Source organism: Nannobrachium achirus (assembly GCF_963921795.1).
Source record: "Nannobrachium achirus genome assembly, chromosome: 21".
NCBI lineage: Eukaryota > Metazoa > Chordata > Actinopteri > Myctophiformes > Myctophidae > Nannobrachium > Nannobrachium achirus.
The window spans coordinates 42,925,569-42,949,821 of NC_137828.1; the positions used below are offsets into that span (position 1 = coordinate 42,925,569).

At 43.1% G+C, this 24,253-nt stretch overlaps 1 protein-coding gene across 2 annotated transcripts in view; it reads right to left on the reverse strand.

Annotated features, from left to right (window-relative positions):
* Nucleotides 1-23,505, reverse strand: part of tmem108 (transmembrane protein 108) — a 93,869-nt gene extending 70,364 nt beyond the window's left edge. Inside the window, exon 1 of one of the 2 annotated variants that reach the window (XM_080752233.1) lies at nt 23,236-23,505. The gene's annotated coding sequence lies outside the window, so the exon portion shown is untranslated. Of the gene's footprint in view, nt 1-9,724; nt 9,858-23,235 lie in introns of those variants that run through there. The other variant, XM_080752234.1, reaches the window with a different exon arrangement.
* Nucleotides 23,506-24,253: the final 748 nt, after the last annotated feature.

The following is a 24,253-nucleotide window of genomic DNA, read 5'->3' on the forward strand; positions in this document are numbered from 1 at the left end:
AAATGTCCACTATTCTGGAGGGATGCTGCAACTAGACTCTAGGCCATGCTATTTGCTGGCAGAAAGTGACCGGTGATGGGTGCTGAAACTTCAGTTTGGTGTCGGGGACCTCGGGGTGGCCAGAAGACAAAATGCACCCTATAGCGCAGGGAAAGTATGCTAGACAGAATGAATGTCAATGGTATTCGGTTGGCCTGTTTGCAGCTGTGGTAGTTAAATGTCAAACCCCTGGCCCTGGAGACTGCTTGGTGCAAAGAGCAACAGACAGACTGTCCCTCTCGCTCTCTCTCCAGCTTTCACTTTCTTTCTTCATGCCAGAGATTCGGCCGTGAGGATATTGCCTAGTGGGCCGGCCCGAAATGACTGGCAAAACACTATTATTATTTTAATGATAATTGCGACCGTAGGTCGTTGATTAGTATGTGAACGTATATGGCCAAGACAGATGGCCAAGACAGCCCATATCTGTGTGGCTGGTTCTACAGACAGGGATCTCCATGTATGGGCATGAAAAGGTATGATGTCAGATGTCATAGACATTCAAACAAAGAATAACTGAGTAAGCATGTTTGGGCTCTCACAGCATATCTCCATTAGCCTGGCTCCAGCCAATAGACCCGCCCACTCTCTGAGTGAACTGCATCTCTTGGTCTGGATGTGTCATATGACGTGGCTCTTGCTAACGATAACCTCTCAAACCGAGCGAAACCGACCAATGAATTCAAAGCAAGGGTTAAACATCAAAGATAGTGACCTGTTGGGTGCATGTCATTGAGGGGAGGGGGAGGAGGGATTGTTTTGTGTGCAAAAGTCAAACACAACCCCTCCCACCAGATCGCTTGTGATTGGGAATTTCAAATTTGAAATCCCCTCCCCTTTTCAATCAAATAGTATGCAGACAGGCTCAGACTCTTAAGCTCCAGCGTAGAGTCTTGAAATCAGGCTATATCTCCATATACAGTACATGGATCTCCATATATGTGTACCAGGGGTCTCCATATATGGGTAACTGGTCCGATATACATCACTGGCCAGATGGCCAAGAATTGGCGTGACCTTGGGTCGCATGTCGCCCTGAGGCGTCTTATTAGTATTATATAACATTATAAAAACGAATTATATTGTCCCATCAGAAAAGGGGAAATTGCAGACCTCTCCATTCTGCAGTTTTCTCCATTCTATGTAACTAGAAGTTTGCGGCCCGGTCTAGAGTTCAGGCCGCTGCGCGGCCTTCACCGCCATGTTGCGGCAGTGTGGTGTGTGTAATGGCCAAATATGGGTAATTCTTTTTTTGAGAAAAAAAAGTTTTTCGAGAAAAAAATGTTTTTTGAGAAAAAAAAGTTTTTTGAGAAAAAAAAGTTTTTTGAGAAAAAAAAAGTTTTTTGAAAAAAAGATTTTTTTGAAAAAAAAAATTTTTGAAAAATTTTTTTTTGAAAAAAAACATTTTTGAAAAAAAAAAAGAAAATTGAAAAAAAAAAATTTGGGGAAAAAAAAAACGCTTGCGCACACACACACGCGCACGCACGCACGCACACACACACACACACACACACACACACACACACACACACCCCCCTCTGTTGTAATTCGATACTCTACTCTGCTCAGCTCCTCTCCCCCCTCCCTCCCCCTCCCTCCCTCTGTAAGTTGATACCCTGATGATCATTTTGACGTTTCAGCACTGGCCAGAATGTTCAGAATACTATGTCAGGACTGGCTGCTCTGCGTGAGGCGAGATGTTGTTAAATTGAAATAAATGCGGTTCAAAGAGTGGCATGTTTAAAATGTGGACAGTTGTAAATTTTCACGTTTGTTCGACGTGGTGGCTATGTTTGTGAGAGGTGTTTGTGAGAATATGTAGCTAAACATTCTGGTTTAGGCACAGTTGTAAATTTTCACGTTTGTTCGACGTGGTGGCTATGTTTGTGAGAGGTGTTTGTGAGAATATGTAGCTAAACATTCTGGTTTAGGTTTGCCACCAATTGCTCCAGTATAGATGCTTGATGGAGAAATCAAATACTTAGGCATGGCATTTCATTCTTGACTTGTCATTGTGCTACTGATAAATAGGATCTTAAAAGTCAAACTATTTCCATTGATGCATGGCAGAACACAATCAATTGTCGGATCATTAAAATAAATGTGATCTGAAAATGTTGTGGCTTTTTAAGGATTTTAAAGTGGGCCCTCCTTCAGAAAAGGTCGGGAGCGACTGCACTATGCCTTTTTTAAATCTTTGCTTGCTCCTTTCCTTTTGTTATTGTAATCTCTGCTCCCTTTTCACATCTGTGAGGTGTTTTGCATCAACCAATAATAAGGCAGGAGGATGTTATTGACCATATTATTCACACTGCAGCCCGCATATCATCAACGCCTTTAACTGACACAAGAGTTGCTGTGGTGAAAATTTCCCCGATGACAAAACTGCAGTGCCTCAGACAATAACGCTTTGTGTGTCAGTGTGTGTGTGTGTGTGTGTGTGTGTGTGTGTGTGTGTGTGTGTGTGTGTGTGTGTGTGTGTGTGTGTGTGATGTGCGTGTGATGTGCATGTGTGTATGTGCGACGTGCGTGTGTACTTATTGTGTGTCCACACGCATGTACAGTAGGCCTATGTTATGAAACGGTAGTAGGGATAGGGAAAGACGTGGAAAAGCACCTCCTACTGTAATAGTCCACCAACTTTAAATATTACTCAGTGTTGATAGAGAAAGTGAATGAGATTATGAGTGATACAGAGAGAGAGAGAGTACATGTGTGTGAGAGAGAGAGAGAGAGAGAGAGAGAGAGAGATGGAGACAGAGAGAAAGAGAGAGAGAGAGAAAGAGAGGGAGAGAGAGAGAGAGAGAAACACCGTAGCAAACTGGCGTATGCTACGGCCCTGTTTGACATACAGTACTGCACAGTATATATACCGCAACCATCTGCAGTGTTTCCCGCTGGCACAAATATAGTCCGCCGGGCGACCACTCCACTCTGCCCAATTAATTTGCAGCTTCTCCCCCCCCCACCCCCATCCTCCCCCCCAAAAAGAAAATGCCAAGTCATCTCTTCCTCCTCCTTCCTCCAAGGGGAGTCTACCCGCTTTAGGGAGGAGAGAGGAAGGCAGGGAGGGAGTCACACAGTCACCATTCCAGCATCTAAAAGCGTCACACATAGGCCTACTGTAGAGTTTTCTGTGTCATTCACAGAGTACAGTAGGCTACATCGACCCCCAAACGAAACCCCCAGGCAGCGCTCTAGGCGCGTGTTTGAGAGCCAAGTCCAGTCCGTTCCAGATAAATGGACCAGAGCCAGACTCACCAAGGCGTATCGTAAAATACTTTGTAATAGAGTATTCTTCTTGTAATAGAGTATTTCTACCCTGCAGTATACACTTCCCCCACTGTGCATTGTTGTCGGCATCGTGTCGGCATGCTATGTTCCACACAGGTGTGTTTATCGCAGTGTCTCCTTGGAGCTTTATTCATTATCGTCAGCTCTGTGTACGGAAATTAATTTGCGGCGCTCGACACCTCGTTCCATCTTTATTCAACATTAATGCTATGCCTCAGATTAGCAGACAACTAACTCTGTCTGCCCCACAACCCTCCAGGGACGCGGAAGCTCTGGATAGAGAGAGAGAAAGAGAGACATAGACAAAGAAAAGACGAGAGAACGCACAGAGAGAGAGTTAAAAAAACGTATAAGTGCCCTCTAATTGGGGATGACAGGCGCCAACAGACTGGTAGTTCTATAGAGCCCTGAGGGTGTCCCTCAGGGCTCTATACTAGTGTACTTTCTGTTTTCTTTTATCGTGGGGAAGCTTTAGCTGAACATAGCTGATCAACAAGCTCACAGCGCGGCGCGTTATGAAGCGCTGTGAGCTTACTAGATCTGCTATTTCTTATTATTAAGTTATTACTGCAACCAGTAAGCTAGAGGCAGTCAATAGGCCAGGGGCTGGGTAATTAACCGAAGATATATCAAAACCGACATTAGAACCAATAAACGTAGGTATTTTTTTCTCTCTTTTTTTTATCCCACGATTTTTGTAACCCTTTGTTTTTACCCAGTGTCAATTATCTAATGTAATCCTGGGCGCAACACTCCCTCTGCCAACCTGGGGAGAGCAACGGACTGACTTCATGCTTCCTTCTATGCATGAGGATTCCAAGCCACTTCTTTTCACCTGACAGGGGGAGTTTCCCCGGTAGGAGCGCGTGGAAGGAACACGTTATTCCAACCAGTTCCTTTCGCCTCCATCAGGTGCCATGGCTGGCCAGGGGGTGCCAGTATACATACCCTAGGGGACACGGGGAGAACATGCAAACTCCTCACAGAAAGGCCCTTTCGCCAACCCCACCTAGGGTATAGGCATTGATGACACGTAGAAGAGAAAGAAAACACGTCCCCCTGCGTCCTCAGGGGAATCAAACCCAGTACCTTCTAGCTGTGAGGTGACAGCACTACCGACTGCACCACTGTGCGCCGCTTGAGCCCTATTATACTTGGTGGCGTGCAAAAAATATATATATATATATAATAATAATATTGAGCTTGTAGATCTGCTATGTAACTCTGAAAGTGTACAAATAGTGAATCAGTGTCATACATATTCTGAAGAATCAAAAATAGCAGATCTACAAGCTCGCAGCGCGGCACTCGGTGCCGCGCTGTGAGCTTGTATATCTGCTATTTTTCAATAGTTAACGCATAAAATAGTGATACGCAATAATGTGTACCCGTTCTGAATGGATTTTGAATTCTGAAGAAAACCTGGAGACTGACATTCAGTGATCAAAATAATCTTTAACATTATAATTTCATGTAAAACCAAAATCTAAAATTTGCCACGGACAAGGACAAGTCTTTGCCGCGACACATTTGTCCGTGTATAGGGACATATTGATGACCCAGATGCTGCTGGCACAGAGTGCACTCCGTCTCTCCAGGCGTTGTTCTGATGAATGTTCCTTCCAGGCAGCGATCCTCATGCTTTTATACCAACTACTACAGGCTTGGGTTTACCTCAACTGACCTCGCTGAGAGCTTGGCGACCTTCCTCCTGGCCGTAATACATAATATACAGTATACAGTATACACTGCACGCATTAACCACTTATACCATGTATAGCACTTTGTTGTAGGTCTGCCAGCGCAATTAATCAAATATTAATCAGGATCACGATTTTGGCTTCCCCACAATTAAATTAACGTCCGATAATTGATATCTAAAATGTGTGACGCGCTGTCATGCCAAGACACTAGAGGTGTCCATGGGGTTAAAGAGACATCAGGCCCACCAGGCTACCTCCTCAGCCTGTCAATCAGACAACCCAGCAGCCATGAAATGAGCCGTATGTGGAGATGATGGGGGGCTTACAGTATACCCTCAGCGGAACCAACATGGAGTTCACGGTAGTAAATAGAGGGGTGGCTGCCGGCCAGGCTGCCGTGATCACTGTGATTTCAAGTGAACTCAGAGGAGTTAACATATATGATGAGATGTTTATCTCAAACTAGTGAAAATAGCACATCTACAAGCTCACAACGCGTCGATTCGTGCTGAGTTGTGAGCTTGTAGATTGGCTATTTTCACTAAAAATGTGTTTTCTAATTTATGGAATTTCTTAACCCATTTAGGCCTAACCTATAGAATAGGGCTAAATCAGAAATTAGCCTATAAAACAAATATGTTGCTACATACTGTACATATACTGTAAGCCCCTCCCAAACAGCAACATGGTTAAGTTTCTCTTTTATTTATGTTATCCAATAAAAAGATCCATAGTTCATACAGTAAATAAATATGTGTGTGTGTGTGTGTGTGTGTGTGTGTGTGTGTGTGTGTGTGTGTGTGTGTGTGTGCGTGTGTGCGTGCGTGCGTGCGTGCGTGCGTGTAAAACATGTACAGTGTGTTTATTTGGAGGAGAATGAGGTTATGAGTCCATCATACATCATGCTGAAAACAGGCGATCTACAATTTCACAAAGAGTCGTAGCGGGACACATTGTGGGCTTATAGATCTGCTATTTTCAGAGCGCAAAAAAAAACAAAAAACATTTCAGTCTAGTTTTTATTTGTTGACGACATTATATATTTAGTCTTAGTTTTAGTCATCATAGCTTAGTTTTTATTTAGTTTTCGTCAGTGGAAAAAAGGTAGTCGACAAACATTTTTTGTTATAGTTTCAGTTGACAAAATGAACACTGTGTGAGTAGTAGTAGCCTACCCTACAGTATATCTCTGGAAAAGGAACTACTGGGGATTTGGGGTGAATGCTATAGGGTGCATATGGCAGCTATTAAAACTGATGAACGGGTATTGAAACTGAGACTGGTGGGGGCTCATCCCGTGTCAATCACCTTATCTCAGATCAGCAGCGGCTACAGTGACAGGAGCCAATACCGTAATAAGGGTCCGCTAGCATGAGGGCATATGGTAGCCTCTTTAAAACCCAGTAGGACCTGGAATTATTTTACACTGAAAAATAGCAGATATACAAGCTCACAGCGTGGCACCGAGTGCCGCACTGCAAGCTTGTAGATCTGCTATTTTTGAAAAGTCGTGAAATGTATGCAAATCTTTGAATATATGTATTTTCAAAGCGAACATTTGTCACAAAAGTTTTGCTTCTGGGGGTCCCTGGAACAAAATATTTTGAGATGGGGGTCCGTGGCCAAATACATATCATTTTGGGGGTCCTTGACATGCAAGATTTTTGAAAAATAGCAGATTTACAAGCTCACAGTGCGTGGCACCGAGTGACACACTGTGAGCTTGTAGATCTGCTATTTTTTGATAGTTAAAGCATAAAATAATGGTTAAAGTAATAATGTGTAATAATGCGTTTGAGGTCTAAATGGGGGCGTGCTCCCCTAGGCCAGGCTCCCAGTCCCTAGCATGAGGGCATATGGTAGCCTCTTTAATCTGCAGAGCCTATCCCATGAGTCTAGCCAGTAGATCGGGGTTGAGCCAGAATGTCCAATCTGCTTTGAAATGGTAGGCCTAACCTAAATAAAACACTGGATTATGTTGGTCATACACTAGACAGACAGACAGACAGAAAGGACTACTTGTTGAAGAGAACAAGTACTTTTTTTATGCAATAATGTTATGCTTTATAAAATGAGCCCCAAGGACTTTTTTGTTAAAGTATGCTTTTAGCTTTATGTCTTACTGTACCACGTGCTGTTTTACATTTCTGACTAATAAAGTATTTAATCAATCAATTAGATAGAGAAGCGACCTCGTCCTACACATGAGCACATGGGCGTGTGCACGCATCCGCCTGACAGCAGACTGCTCGGCGAGCGCTGGCGCTTTGGCATGGGATCAACTTTGACCCAAAAAAAAAAATGCACAGACCTGATTGGTTGTTTAAGTTGGACAAAATGTGTCCAAAATGAGTCCACTGTTTTCCCAAAACGTCATAGACCACATAAGACTGACACAATATGTCCATATATGGGCATTCCCAGATATGGGCTTTATATTGATGACATCAGAGATGTCCATGTATGGGCATAAAAGGAACAAGGACGTGTATTGATGACATCATGGATCTGATGTCATCAAGAAGGGACAAGGACGGAATTAATTTGTAACATCATTCAGTGATGTCATTACGTGCGCGTCCCGCGTCAAATACGCGTTCATGTCGCCCAGAGACGCATTCACGTCTTGTTTCTGGGGTCCCGGGGACGCGCCTCCATTATTAATCCATAATTTACCGCATCGCGGTAAAAGAAAAACATTAGCGATTAGCGAATCGCAACGGCCGCGATGTTCTGCTAAGTAGACTTCCCAAGCAATATGGAGACGTTTACATTTTTGAAATCCCTTCATAATTGACTACGCAATGATCAAATCAAACCGTGGTGTCTGTCTTTGCTTCCTATTAAACCTGCGGAGAGGAGAGGAGCCAACTGTCTGTCTAACAGCACGTACAAGTTTATTTCCGTTCCAACAGAGTAGGTTCCAACGGAGTAGGCCTACTCCATAGCTACAGGTAGTGAATGTTCTTGTAATCATTATAAATATAATGTCCTTAAATCCTTGTGCATTGATTAAAAGCTGCCGTTTGTCATAAGCTGAAAGTGAAAGTGATTTCTGTGCAACGGTGGCTGCCCCTCCTCTTTCCCCCGCACACACAACTTTTGGTGTGTGTCTTAGGGTGCTTTTTTTTGCCTTGATGAAACTTAAGCAAGGCAGCGACATGCGGTACTTTCTTCCTTGACAATAATGAGAGGCAGACAATACCATTACTGACATTTTGCTGAATATAAAAACGTTTTATATTGCTAATAGCAAAGTAAAAGGGAATCTTTTGGAAACTTAATGGGTCTGTTACTCGGTGAACAAATGGAACCAAATGGACCTGTTCCATTTGTAGGCCTACTCTAGTTTTTTAAAATGTAATATAAATTGGGGTCCCAGTGATATAAATATAATTAAATGCGTGTCTGTAGCCTAGTGTATTTAGAAATCCTAGTTCTAAGTTCAAACATTAGCCAAATTGTAAAATAAATATAAGAAATAGGCAAACATTTTGAAAATAGCCGATCTACAAGCTCAGTCTTTAGACGGCCTTAATAACCTATTGTGGTGTGTAAAATAGCCTATAGAAAAAAGTTAATAATAATAATAATAATGGTAATAATAAGGGTAGTAATAATAATAATAATACATAAAAAAGTATCGAAAACGGTATCGAAAAAGGTATCGTATCGATTCCCAGGTATCGAAAAAGGTATCGTATCGATTCAGAGGTGAACGATACCCATCTCCGCGGCGTTGAATTTTTTTGGGACCCATAAAATATCCCTGGGACTCATCCGAAAAACTCTTCTGGGGTCCCGGGACTCATTACATTAAAAACCTATTAACATCACTGATCATTGTGATGTCAGAACAGGTCAGCTATATCCTACTGCTGAGCTGGGATGAGGTGTCACTGGTCCTGCAGGTTTTTATAGTAAATGCGACCTACGGTGGTCTGGCTGACAGACAGACAGATAGAAAGATAGAGACAGGATGAATAAAAAGTATGAGTGACATTGATTTGCTGTACAATATAAACGGTGCTCTCTCTCTCTCAGTGCAGTGTTATTATCAAGTTGTTCAGAGGCTGACACGGAAAAGGAATGCACACACATTCACCGGCAGAAGTTACCTAGGAAACTAGCCACTTCAGAGAGAGAGAGAGAGAGAGAGAGAGAGAGAGAGAGAGAGAGAGAGAGAGAGAGAGAGAGAGAGAGAGAGAGAGAGGGGAGGGGTTGGAGGTTTGGTTCCCCTTTAGCAGAAGTTGCGACCTGCATGCATTGAGGAGCTTGGACTCCTAATCCACAAAGTGAGTCGCAGCACTGTTGCCAGATTTGGTGAGAGAAATAAGCAACCAGATTTCTAACAGGCCACAAAAAAGCACTTTAAAACTATATACGTCGGCGATTAAAAAATAGCTGTTCTACAAGCTCACAACGTGACGAGATGCGATGCATTGTAAGCATGTGTGTGTTTTAACAACACAAATCTGGTATGGGGTCTCTGGCACATATTTATTCCCAGATGGGAACTGGGAAGCAAGGAAGCAAGCCCCAAATAAGCTAACGGCACTTTAAAAAGAAGCAAAAAAACAAAAACAATAACCAATATTTACAAGCAACTTTACAGAAAAAACAAGTGGCTTATAATAAGAGGAAATGGCAACACTGAGCCACGGCCTGCCAGTTCCATTCACCCCCACCTGCACTCTGTAATCAGCCTGACTATTGTTCTCCTCAGTCACATGACCCCCGAGGGGCTGGAGCAGAGGCTGTAGGGGCAGCACTTCGACACCTCCACCCTCCAGGCCCCCGTCCTCAAGAATCCTATTAAGACTCAGGTCAAAAATAGTCAAAGACTTGCACAAATGTTCACACTTTTTCAAAAATGGCATATCCACAAGCTCGCAGCCGCGCTGTGAGCTTGTATATCTGCATTTTTTGTTATAGTTAAAGCATAAAATTATGGTTAAAGTAAAAATGCAGTCATCTGCACCAACAACATAAAAGAAAATGTGCTCATTGACCCTGAAACATCTGAAAAAGAAGATCAGTCATACACATCCCAAACCCCAAATTTAGCAGGTGCTGAGCGAAGATGGAAACAAATATTATAAAAATAATGACAAAATACTTAAAACGCTATGATCAAAACGCTATGATCAATTCCTTTTTTATTGCACCAGAAAAATCTGTGATGTTTCGAGCAGCACGCTCTTCATCAGATTGATCCTGATCCTCTCAGCTCCTCCACGCATCGGTTTCCAAACAGAAAATGTTGTCACAGTTTCTTATATTGTAGCTGTTTTTTACGTTCTCTCAGATAAGCAGCTCACTTCTGAATTTAAGGGGCATCTCTCTCAGATCTTTTCAACATAAAGATGCAGTCACTACAGAAAATAGCCATTATATGACCTTTATCAGACAATGGTGCACAGAATAAGTTGGCAATTTTGTATTATGTCTGACGGTCCAGACTCCAGGGGATAAAGACTTAAGTTAAGCCTAGCATTATGACTTCCATGTACAAAGGTTAACAGAGTTAAGAGGAATTAGCATGTTCTAAAATCATAATTTTCTTCAAAAAACAAAGATGTGTGGTAAAAATGTAATGAAAGATCCCTCAATGAGATGCTGTGCATCTCAAGGGGCTATCTTTTCATTTGATTCTGAGAAAACGTAGTGGATTCAAAAGTGCAATATTTTGGGTAACACTTGCTATGCATCCCATGTCTAATTATTACTAGGCTACTTATACTTATTATAAGTATGTTATATGCATTATAGACATGGGATGCATAGCAAGTGTTACCGCATTTGGTTAAAGACACAGGAAAGAGCTGTGGAGAGGGTATTATGTGCCACGGTAAAGTATATAGCCACATCAAAATGTCCACTATACTTCATGAACTTTGGCTCTGTGAAAACAGGGCTATATGTCACAGTGTCAACAGTTACTCTACTACTTGTAGAGGACATTGTAATGACATACCGGTAAACCAGTGGTCCTGGTCCACCAGTGGTCCTTGAGGGGGTTCCATGTGATGAAGAGTTGGTAACCAAATGAATCCCTTATCAGTGTTAGTTTTTTCAGCAAATTTTGAATTTGCTGAAAAAAATAGAAAATTCTGTTTTAAATAACACACCATTTAGTCGTCTTATACTGGTCTTCTGAAATCGTTTAGTCTTAGTCTTAGGACTAAATATCAAAAATCTTCAGTCTTAAAATGAACACTGATATAGACCTTTAAAACTAAACCAAATTTCATTTTACGCTCTCAAGAGTAAAATTATTGTTAAACATCTGCATTACTTAAAGCCATACTGTGTAAGTTGCTCACCTAGTGGTCATTAGCCCTATAGCGAACCGCGGTCGCGTCCGCGTCTTTCGGCCGTTTTTCGTACCTTCAGACCCCCGCGTCTGCCTCCACCTCGCTGAGATCTATCTTTGGAGGGGTCCCTTGTTCCTGTGCGTTCAGTAATTCCAGAGATACACTCCTTCACCCTGCCTGGTAGGCGAAATTACCTAGAGACTGGATGGTACAAACCGGCGACAACAAAATGGCGACCCCACTTCAAGATGCGATGTGATTGGCCGGCAGTTGTATAACCCTCGCTGTGATTGGCCGGTAGTGTGATGACGCAATTTTGGCGCGAGATCCGGTCCCCGGCAAGGATCTCAGTTTACATATATAGAGAAGGCTTTACAGGCTGAAATTCACGGCGCGGATCTTCTAAAACTTTTGTGTTTTAATAGTTAGGAGAATTTTAAGATTTGTTTTATAAAAAAAGTTACATAGTACAACTTTAATTTAGTCTACACAACAACTAGAGAATGAAGAAGAATCGTTCTTTAGCTCAACGTTTTCCCTGGTTATCTCTCCTATGGAACCATATCAACACAGCAGGGAATTCGAAATCATATCCAACGCTAACAGAATATTCTACGTTTTGGGTCTGAGATACTAAATCTCAATCAAATGGTGGTCCGCGGAATAAATAATGGACCTATGGATATGGTGCGGGGCACCCTGCGGAGCCCGCAGGGTGCCCCGCAGCAACAGAGCTGTTACATACATCCTCTAAGTCAGAGGTCTTCAACAGGGGGTCCGGGACCCCTAGGGGGTCCTCAGAGTTACTACAGGGGGTCCTCCAAATCTTTGTGTCATATAAACTTTTTTCTCCTTTTTCATATTAACCACTTGAACTCTAGCGCCCATATTCTGAGAACTTTAGCCAAAAATAGCAGATCTACAAGCTTGTAGATCGGCTATTTTCGGCAAAGTCGTTTGTTGTAGAGGGGGAAAAGAGCTGACTAAGTCCAGAGTGAAAGGTCAAGTTTATTAAGTAAAGACGGTTCAAGTGGTTAAATATCTGAAAACTCACATTAACATGAATCCAAAATACACTGATGATTGTGCTGTCAAACAATGAAAATATATTGTCACTGTTGGGTAGAAACCTTGTATCTCCAAGTTTCTAATTTGTACTTTTTTTTGTAAATTAAAGCCCTACTTCATTATACAAAAGTGTCGCACAAAAGTAATGATGCGAGGCGTTGTGTGCTTGTAGATCTGCTATTTTCACTACTTTAAATCGGTTTTCAAATAATAACAAAAAAAGGAAGGCTTTGGACATAAAAAGTTTCCACCCGACAACGACTCTCCCTCAACTAAGGGGTCCTTGGCCTGAAAACGTTGAAGACCCCTGCTCTAAGTGTTCCGTTTCAGTCCAAGTTTGTGTAAGCTTGTGCAGCGAGCGGGGGGCAACGAGGAGTAAAACCACTAAATCCAGTGAAATCCACTGGGAATGACCAGGTTGTCAACGGAGTGCCTGCCTGGGGATCATCCGCTAGTTTGACATAAGCAGGTTAAATACCTGACCATAAAAGCTGCCTTTTGTTTCTTTCCTTTTAACAAGGGGTTTAAAATACATGTCAAAGATTCCTAAATAGTATAGAGGAATCTTTAAGCATGTGGACACTGGGACAGTGTGTTTACAAAAGGGGGAAAATGTATGACGTCGTCTATACATTTTATCACCACCACAAATGAGTATTCTTGTTCTGTTTATTTATCAGCTCCAATTTACCCGTGTCGCAGGTTCGAGTCCTGATCCTGACGACTTTTGCTATTGTCAGTCCTATCAATAAATGCATAAAATCCCCAAAACAAATCTTTAAAAACACAATACCAAACACGTGCTGCTACCTACGAGGAAAACCACAAAATAAATTAACACCAAATTTATGATTAACCACTTGAACCCCAGCAGCATCCTTATTCTGAGGAGCTATAAATAGCCGATCCACAAAGCTCACAAGTCACAACTGGTTGAGACGCAATTTGTTGCAGTTTGTAGATTGACAACTTTTGGGACGAAGAGATTTGGCGTATAGAAGAAAAAAGCGGTGCAAGCACAGCGACAACTCAGATGGTGTTTACTAAAAGTAAGGATTTAAGTATTGAGGTTTAAGTGGTTAAAAGAACAACTGTTTCATAGATCTTCCAGAGTTTTCTAGTCTTTAACTTGCGTCTCTCCAAAAACCACCTTATCGTCTCTGTCGGGTGGAAACCTCATTATGTCCAAAACTGTTACTTTTCAGGATTCAAATTCAAAAGCATCAAAAGTATCAGATCAACAAGCTCAAAACGTGCTACTTTTGATGTGTTCACGTTTCGCTGCAGTGTGATCAAGATAGGGTGTTAAATTACGAAAGATCTGTCAAAACATGGAGACAAGAGGTTTCTGGCCCGACAGCGACATTATGTAACCAAGTTACAGTAGTATCCATCCATCCATTGGCTGCACATTGGGAGCTCTGGGGCCCTTCTACCCCCCCCGGGACCCCATTGGCACAGAGGGTGACCATCAGATCACAGGGCGGAGGTAGAGATCGGAGTGGCATGGCTGCTGAGGAGGAATGCCAGGAATTTCCCCCTTTGTAAACACACTGTCCAGCGTCCTCATGCTCAGCCGGTCACTGCACTTCTTATCTCATCGTGCTTTAATCATTCCAAATGGTTAGTTATCCATTACTAACGACAACTGCCCCCCCCCCCCCCCCCCACACACACACACACACACACACACACACACACACACACACACAAATACAAGAACGCTTGGCCCCAGGTCTAATCCGGCGACCTTGGAACGGTCGCCACATAGTTATTCCTAAATGTAACCTCAGTAAAACTATCCTAACCTTTAGGCTCAGTAAAACTATGCCTAAACCTAACCTTAATCCTAAAGTTAACCTCAGTAGTAAAACTATCCAGAACCCTAAAAGTTTTCATAACCTTAAAGACATTGTGCCGTGATAAACCCTGAATCACCGTGGGCACCCAATGTGTTAAGTATGCCTGGTGGTCAGGTGAGTGTTGACCCAGCTGAAGTTAGCCACACCTAAAGTGTTGTTGTGTGGTAAAAAGGGGAGGGGCTGATATTATGATGTCATTATATCAGTGTATTTCAGTCGAGCCTTTTGACTCAGAGGCTTTCAGCTTTCAGGAAGTAACCAAAAATACACAGGGAAGACATATTTGCATATTATAACCACACCTGGGGGTCTATTAGAGTAATGTTAACTCCATAGACACATACAAAACAGAAAAAGTACAAAACTATGGCTCCACTTCTTTAACCTCAGTAAAACGAATACAAGATTACAAGAAACCGCTGAGGGGAAGTCGGTCCGCGAAACAAACGGGAGCGAGTGTGTCCCTTGCTAGGTATTCTTGTGGTCACTGCAGTGTATGGGAGCTATACTGTAGCTGCCACCAGTCTTTTGTGCGCGTCACCTTTACTTGTACGTATATCTCCATTCACTCCCGATAGCCCCCCAACCGCCAGATGGAGTCGCTCTGATACTACAGTATAGACTGTAATGGCTTTCCAAATGTCAACACCATTGGGAAAGGAGACAGTTTTTTTTTCTCCCTAGCATCTCCCGGTTAAGCCGAGGAGGTTCTGCTTGACTGAAGCCCAGGCTCCTTTCATCTCCTATGGGACTTCTCCCTGTAGCCGATAGGATCGTAAGTGGCTGTGGGGTGGGGAGTGTGGGGTGTGGGGTTAGTTTGTTCTTTCCTGGTTGAATGGTGCTGCGTCCATCATCGCAAACAAACACGTTTCCAGCAGTGTGGCACCACATCCCTGTGGCTCCAGCAAGTGTACACCCCCCCCCCCCCCCTCTCTCGGATGGGGGGGACTTCAGTTAATGCTGCCTGGCATTTCGAAAACGCAGGAAAAGACACAGCGAAGCCAAGGTTGTTTTTTCCTTCCTTTCCTTACTAGATGAAATCCTGTTTTTCTCTCCACACACACACACACACACACACACACACACACACACACACACACACACACACACACACACACACACACACACACACACACACACACACACACACACACACACACACACACACACACACACACACACACACACACACACACAGGCTAACAACACACAGTGTGTGTTAGCCAGGAAGGTGCTAAGTCCACCCTGGCCTGAGCTGTACTACTGTATAGTTTGTTGGGGCCATATTTACCCAGGAGGGGACAGGGAAGTGTTGAAATTCCACTTGTACTACTGTGTACCATTCTCTACCAGTCATGAGGGACTCTTATGAGGCATGTAGCAACATTCTAAAGCAGGGGTCTTCAACAGGGGGTCTGAGACACTTAGGGGGTCTCCAGAGTTACAAAAAGCATGCCGCCAAATCTTTGTGTGATATGAACTTCTTTTTTACATTACATGAACCCTAGCATCCCTATTCTTAGCTGAAAATAGCAGCTTGTGCCTTGCGCTAAGAGGCGTTGTGAGCTTGTAGATTTGCTATTTTTGGCTTGGCGTAAAAGGAAAAAGAGCAGACCAAGAACAGAGCCAAAGGTCAAGTTTAAAAAGCGTTCAAGGGTTTAAGTGCTTAAATGTCTGAAAACACAAATCAACATGAACCCAACCCAACATAACAATAGAAAAGAGGTGTGCGTGTGTGTGTGTGTGTGTGTGTGTGTGTGTGTGTGTGTGTGTGTGTGTGTAAAATAACTACAAAAAAATAAAACATTAATTCACAAGTCTATGAAGCCATCTATGAAATCTATGAAAGTTTAATCTGCAACACAATTGTATACAATATGTAGTGGGGCGGGTCCCTACTTCATTCTCAGCTAAGAGGTCCGTGGCCAGAAAAATTACAAAGACCTGTGTTCTTAACACTTTCCCATGGTGTCGTAACGACAATCACTTCAGGCACTGTGTGCAGAGAATCAGAAACCAGATTTTCCTTTTTCCGGAACAATCCACTGATAAGTTTGTTTAAGGGAGGAGCGGAGCTTTGGGTGGGAAAGTTAGGATTCTTTCCGGGTGTTTTCCAAATGGATATGCAGACTCTTTCCTGACATCAGTGATAAAATGAAAAACGCTGTCTCTGCATTGTCACTGCATAGTTGCTGCCTGGCCCTTTCAAAAATCCCCTTTACTTTTGACAGTAGACCATGAGGTATTCAACGCTTTTCAGTTCAAGGACCCCTTAGATCAAAGAAATTAAGCAGGAACCCCCACAACATATTGTATAAATTTGTGATGTAGATTAAACATTTTCATCGATTTCATAGACTTGTATGAGTTGTATGATCAGTGTTGTGGAAATGTTTTCTTTTTTTTCCTTTTTTTTACAGCACTATTATCTGTGGAGGATTCGTGTTCATTTGCATTATCAGACATTTAGGGGCTAACCCTTGGGCTGTCGGTGGATATACGCACATCCTAAGAGACTACGACGGGTGCTGGACCAAAAAATAAGAGCAGCATAAAAGAAGTGAAGGACCGCACACCGTCTCGAAGCTCCCCAAATACATTTATTATAGAAAGTCAGCGGAATAAAACACAACGTTTAGGCCTAACGTTGTGTTTTATTCCGCTGATTTTCTATAATGAATTTATTTGGGGAGCTTCGAGACGGTGTGCGGTCCTTCACTTCTTTTTTACCATGTAAACTTGACCTTTCACCCTGGACTGCTCTTTTTTCCTCACCAAACATCTTTGCAGAATATAGCAGATGTAGAAGCAGGAGCTTGTAGTCCCGGACCCCCTGTTGAAGACCCCTGGCTGCAGTAGACAGTTCTCAGTGGTAGGTTATGACAGACCAATGACAGACCCTCTGCCCTCCATCACTCTACACAACCAGGAGGTTGTACACGGCAGGTCAGGAATAACACATACATCTCCCTGTCTCCCTGTCACTCTGACACACAGGCCTCACTGACACCAAGTTCACAGGGGGACTGCCCATAAGTCCGAAGGTCCATTAGTCCGAATTTAGTTAAGGTTACTGAGGTTAGGGTTAGGGTTAGAGTTAGGCATAGTATTCTAACAAATTCGGACTAATGAACCTTCGGACTAATGAACCTTCGGACCAATGCCATGGCACCGTTCACAGAAACATAGCTTTAATATTCTAATAATGAAATGCTAAAAACGTGTCAATAAATTAACCAAGCAACTATTGTAGCAACTAAGTAAGTAAGTGAGTAGGAAAGGTAAGTAAAAAATCAAAAGAGTAATTGTTTATCTGTCTTGATAAACAATTACCCTTTTCATTTTTTACTTACCTTTCCTACTGAGATCATGAGATAACATTTGACCAACCACTTTCATAAATAGATTAACATTAGCCTACTATTAAGGAGGAACTGTCAATGCAAACAAAATGGCAATCCCACTGGGATTTCCTGACAGTTGGCCGAGAGCCCAGCAGGTACTGTATAATCTCTCTGTATATCTCTCCCACTCTACATACTGTTTATATACATACATATATAATTCAAAGCAAAACCTGAGTAAATGTGTGCACACCGGTAAACATGTTAAATGCACCTGCTTCCACACAGGTGTATGATGCAGTACATCATACACATGCACCGTGGCATGTATAAAAATACCGAGCAGGTACAGTCGACCACGATTTTGGATCAAGATTGCAAAGAGAAGATCGTAAAAGAGGGTTCATTATTACTAGGGCACATCTGGCAGGAGCTTCAGTCACAAAGACTACTCAACTGGCTAGCCTTTCAATACAGTAGAATGACCAGACACCATCCATTCATTAAAAAGATGTGAATCACTGGTTTCTTTCAAGACTGGACAGAAAAATCATCTATCAGGTCAGGAGACCACAAGGGGGGGTAAATGCAAATTCCAATATAAAGGAGGTGTCATTCACTGCTGCCGTTTTTCCTTTTCCTTCTTTGTACATGCAGTATGCTATTATTAGTAAGGAGATGTCTGCGCGCTTCAGCCAAGAGAGTCAGTAGAAGGACTCGTAGGTGCTCAACAAGGACAAACTGTATCAAAAAGCATACTATCTGGTCACTTCAAATGACTACCCAAATAAAATAATGGAGCACTCGACTAGTCTGCACGTTCTTTATTGCAGGGGTGACTGACGTTTCGATGTTTAACACATCTTCCTCAGAGTCAAAACTGGAAGATGTGTTAAACATCAAAACGCCAGTCACTCCTGCAATAAAGAACGTGCAGACCAGTCGAGTGCTCCATTATTTTATTTGGGTAGTCATTTATGAAGTGCCCAGATAGTATGCTTTTTGAGTATGCTATTATTGTCTCCACCAGCCGAAGGCTGAGGGGAGAGTATGTTTTCCCCTCCGTCCGTCCGTCCGTGCGTCCGTCCGTCCGTGTGTCCGTGTGTCCGTCCGTGTGTGTGTGTGTGTCCTCGCAGTTTGTGTGCAGCTAATCTCAGTCGCCGTTGGCCCGGTCGCTGCCAAAGTGAGCACACACATTCCCTGGATGCCAATCTAGAACCTCTGCCCTAAATTTTTCAAATGGGCTTTTTCTAGCGCCACCTAGTGGCCGATGTTCGCAAGACACATTTCTGTGCACTACTCTTACAGATTTTGTCCAAAAATCCTACAAATCGGTAGGCAGTATCTCGACAGTCATGTGATCGACACGGATCTGTCCGATTTTTCATATTCCATCCTGATTGGCTAAGATTGGCTTCCAAAGTTTGTAGGATTGAGCCGTTTGGAACAAAATGCCTCAAATCCCAAACGCAAAGTGCAATTATCATGAAATCGCGCACACACGTTCCCGCTAGGTCGAAGAAGAAATGCCACTTAAAATCTTTGAAAGCAGCCTCATGGTGGCGCTATAACAGGCCGATTTGTGGTTTTACCTATAACTCCATCTTTGTGAGCACCTAATCTCAGTCGCCGTTGGCCCGGACGCTGCCAAAGTGAGCACACACACTCCCTGGATGTCAATCTAGAACCTCTGCCCTAAAATTTTCAAATGGGCCTTTTCTAGCGCCACCTAGTGGCCGATGTTCGCAAAACACATTTCGGTGCACTACTCTTACAGATTTTGTCCAAAAATCCTACAAATCGGTAGACAGTTTCTCGACAGTCATGTGATCGACACGGATCTGTCCGATTTTTCATATTCCATCCTGAGTGGCTAAGATTGGCTTCCAAAGTTTGTAGGATTGAGCCGTTTGGAACAAAATGCCTCAAATCCCAAACGCAAAGTGCAATTATCATGAAATTGCGCACACACGTTCCCACTAGGTCGAAGAAGAAATGCCACTTAAAATTTTTGAAATCAGCCTCATGGTGGCGCTATAACAGGCCGATTTGTGGTTTTACCTATAACTCCACCGATCAGTTTCAAACTTTGTAAGCGCACTCCCTAGAGGCCAAGGAAAAACCCTTTCCCAGCATTTTTCACATCAGCCTTTTATAGCGCCACCAGGAGGCCGACTTATGTAAAACACATTTTTGGAACACAATGCCTCAAATCATGCATGCAGTGTCCGATTGCCATGAAAGGTCTAAGGTGAAGAACATATTCCAGCCTTTTTACATTGGTCTATTATACAGTAGCACCACCAGGACGCATGGCCTGGTGGAGACCTGTGCTCGGAAGAGCACTGCTTCTAGTTGTTTCTGTAGGAGGTGAGATGTAAGGGAGCTCTTGTGTTTCGGTGGAGACGACGGAGATGCAGCGTCTCAAGCGGACTTGAGTCACGTGAGACAACGGCGAGCGAGCTAAAGCGAGCGAGTCACTGTGTCGAGTGTTGCAAAATCTGCTTGATCCTACTCAGCGCCGTCCGAGTTATGTCCCGATAGGGACAAAGATTTGCGATTCTGTAAATCTTCATCCCCCCCGACTTTCGGCACCTCCGCGCGGTCCAAGTGAACACTACCTCCTCCTACCTACTACTACCTCACTACCTACCTCGGGTTCAGCCAATCACAAGCCGCGGCTGAAGACTCATCTCCTATGAACACAATAATCGCATACAGTATACTGTTTTGTATTTGTTGATGACAAGCATTACTGTTTAATGTTTTTGTGCTATACTTGATGAATTTAATACATAGGACCTCAATGGAAACAAGTCCCCAGGACACTTTCGTGTTATCCTTTTAGCTTTAATGTCTTACTGTATCTCGTGCGATTTACATTTATGACTAATAATATATTCAATAGCCTAAATCAAAACAAAACGTCACAGCATGTAACCTTATATGGGGTAGGGGGATATAAGATTTGCATTGCATTATTTGTGGGTGCCTTTTCCCCTGGGAGCATAGGGCCCTCTCAGGTGATCATCTGATTCATCATGGTGATGACAAGATACATCATAAGAAAGTTTGCACAGGGTGGGAACAATTCCCTCCATGTGCTTTTTAATGTCCATCCTTGTCGAAAGCAACACAGATGATTATTTTCTAAGTGCCTCGCTCACATGTTGTCTAATACCCATTCACAGCATCACAGCATGTCAGCTCAACCCAAGGAAGCTGTCAGCCACACATGTCAACGCCCTTTGTTGACCCTAAGCCCTCCCCCATGACTGCATGCACGCACGCACGCACGCACGCACACACTCACACACACGAGGGTTGTCCCCCAGAACAAAGAAAGTTGGGGCTGGTTCTTTCTGAGGCAACTAAACATTCCAGTCACAATGGAGCGAGCGGCCTGCAGGTTCAATTAACTATACTACTTACAATGCTCTTTGCAGCAACACTGTGTCCTTGGAGACTAAGTGGAAACTTTTCCATTGAAAGGAGGTATTTGGTGATGATGACAGTCTGGTCGCTGGTGGTCTTACTTTTTAAGAGAGTCCCTCCTATTATGTTCTTTGTTACTGATGCCACCGCCTTTATAAGAGAAACAACACTTCAGATACTATTCTTATTCTCATGACGCGTTTTTCACTAATAATGGCACAATGTAACGAACGGCTCATCGACCACAGTTGTCATTTAATGATAATCATCTGCTATTTCGTTGCAATGACTCGTTTGCCACCAAGATATCATCCGCTTAGCCTTGGATCAAGACGATAGATGAAGCTTTTTTATAGTCTGACCTTTGCTTTCGTATCAATGATACAAAAGCAAAAGTCAGACTCGATAAAATACATCTATGATAGTCTTGATCCAAGGCTATGAAAACAAGCTGATATATTGCAAAGTTGCCTTCAAATATACATATCCAACATTATCTACATTGAGCTTTCATAGATTCTTCATGCACATGCAATAGGGGGCCTACTACAGAAACAGTGAATAAAGGAACTGTGCTAAAACATGACCAAGTACGTCAGATTAATTAATCTCAGAAATGTGTCAAGACACCAGTTTACACTTGACCTTGGCTTACATTACAATTTTGACCTGATGATAAAGATTCAATGTATCCCCTGAGCAAGCAGGCACGCTCCATTATCCCTATGGTAAAAATGTCAGCACTTGGGCAGGAAACCAGGTTCAAATCCAGGGTAGAAGAGGAAAGTTACACAGTGCAGCTTTAACTTTGGTGTTGATGAACTGTGTGTGATCACCAAGTATGAAGATGAGGAATTCCAACCATAAAAAAAGACTGTGGTACCTAAGTGGTAGGCTAATAGTTCTTGTGTGTGTGGGGAGCTACACAAAGTTGTTCCCTGCCCTAAAGTGAGATTAGCCATGGACATTGGACAACTGGACATCGAGGGTTCCCAAACCTTTCAGGCCACGACCCCCCCTTGGAATTATAGGAGCTTGGATTGCATTTAGTTCGACTCTGTTCCACGGATACATATTGTGAAAATAGCAGATCTACAAGCTCATAACACCATGGAGCTAGTGGATTTAAAAAATATATATACTCTTTCTTAAGTAAAATTTGACAATTTGGCCAATGTTTGACACATTTTTATATGTTTTTGCCTTTTTGTATTTCTTCATTTAAAAGGTAATACAAATGTCTTAAAAGTAGCCTATATCAAATTGTAACTTTAGAAATTTGCAGACCCTGTATATTGTACACACTGTATGTTGGTTTGTTACTGTTGACTTGAGAAAACAATGTTGCACATTAAGAGGACCCCCCACCCAAAATCATTTGGGGACCCCACGAGCCATTTGTGATTTAGGAAATCTTGAGAGAACAGTAGTAGGCTACTGTAGTACTTTCTACATTATTGAGGTATTTACTTTACTTGACCATTTCTAATTTCCAATACTTTTACTCCCACTACACCTCAGAGGCATTTACTACCTATACTTGTAACAGACACTACATCTACATTGCAGTAGTAGGCCTAATACTTTTACTTAAGTAAAACATTTGAGTAGGCCTACTTTTTCCACCACTGCTACAGTGCTACAGAGCATCCGCGAAGAGGATTGTGTAGCCTAAATTGTATCGCTTATCAATATTAACACCATGTCATCTGGGAAATCGATCAGGTTATGGCTCCCTCGTCGCCGGCTAATGATCGACACCTAACATCATTTCAATGGCGTTTCATTGACAAAACTTGACATGATGCATATAGCCTGCCTAATCATTCCATTATGAAAAACAAGTCACCGATGCTGATGACAACAGCCCCCCCAAAAAACCCCGTAGCCGTTGTCATGTGAATATATATTGCAGGTACAATAGTGTGCGTCTCTTAAAGAGCTGCAATATATATTCACATGACAGCCGTATCAACAGCCATGCCATTCAATGCGTATATTTGACGAAACAGCTTATAGATGCGGTATGTCCTGTACAGTCACAACGAGTCGTTTTGAACCGCCTAAGGATCTTTAATGCACCACCAAAATGTATCAATTGGGCGACATCAAAAACACCTAAAAGTATAGGCTATAGGTGACATAGGCTATAAAACGGACGGGACTAACTTACCCAAGGTGCGCTGCTGATGTTACGTCGGGCTACTCCAGTCAGTCCTCCGCGTATGATCCGTGAGAAACGACCGCCGAAAAAGCCGCTGTGTCACTTCATAGGAGCCGAGGAGGAGCGCACATGTTGCCACCAGGCTCTCGGTCCCACCGAGACCACCTTCAACTAACTGTAGTGCACGTGCGTGCGTGTGAGAGAGGAGAGATTCCCTCTGGGGAACCTGCAGTTTGTCCGGCTGGGCAACACCCCTATTCCGTCACTGGACGTCTGACTGTCCACCTTTCCTCTCTCTTATGGATGCTGTGAATAGATGATGATGACACCGGCTACAGTACAAACTACCGTGTTTGGTTTATTAACGGCAATGTGCTGCTGTGTGTCAGTGTGACTGAGTGACTGACACTGTGTGAGTGTGACCAAAGCCGGGTACAGCCTGCCTAATCTTAATCTACAGATTAATAAATGCGTGGTCTGACTGGTGCGCAGTACGTCGCGGTGCCACCCACCCACCCTGCCTCTACCCACCCACGAGGGAGGAGGAGGAGGACTGTGGGATTTTTCGTGGCGAATGTACGGCCACGGAATGTTAATGAGGAGACTGCTGCTGCTGCTGCAACAGCATGCAGAGTTTCCATCCTGATCGAAGTCTGTGGTTCTGCTTCTGTCTTGGTCAACTGTGTGGTGGTGACAGCAGTGATCATGTGATATTTTGAGGACACAAAGTTTCTGGGGGCATCTGTCCCTGCAGTGGTCGTGGAGGGGTCCACCCTATGTTCCCCAGATTCTATGTTCCCCAGGTTCTATGTTCCCCACTTCCCCCCCAAAAAGGTTCTATGTTCCCCAGGTTCTATGTTCCCCACTTCCCCCCCAAAAAGGTTCTATGTTCCCCAGGTTCTATGTTCCCCACCCACCCTCCCCACAAAAAGGTTCTATGTTCCCCGCTCAACCAAAAAAAAAGGATCTACTGTATGTTCCCCACCAAAATAAAAAAGGAAAAAAAGTATGTTCCCAAGATCCCAAC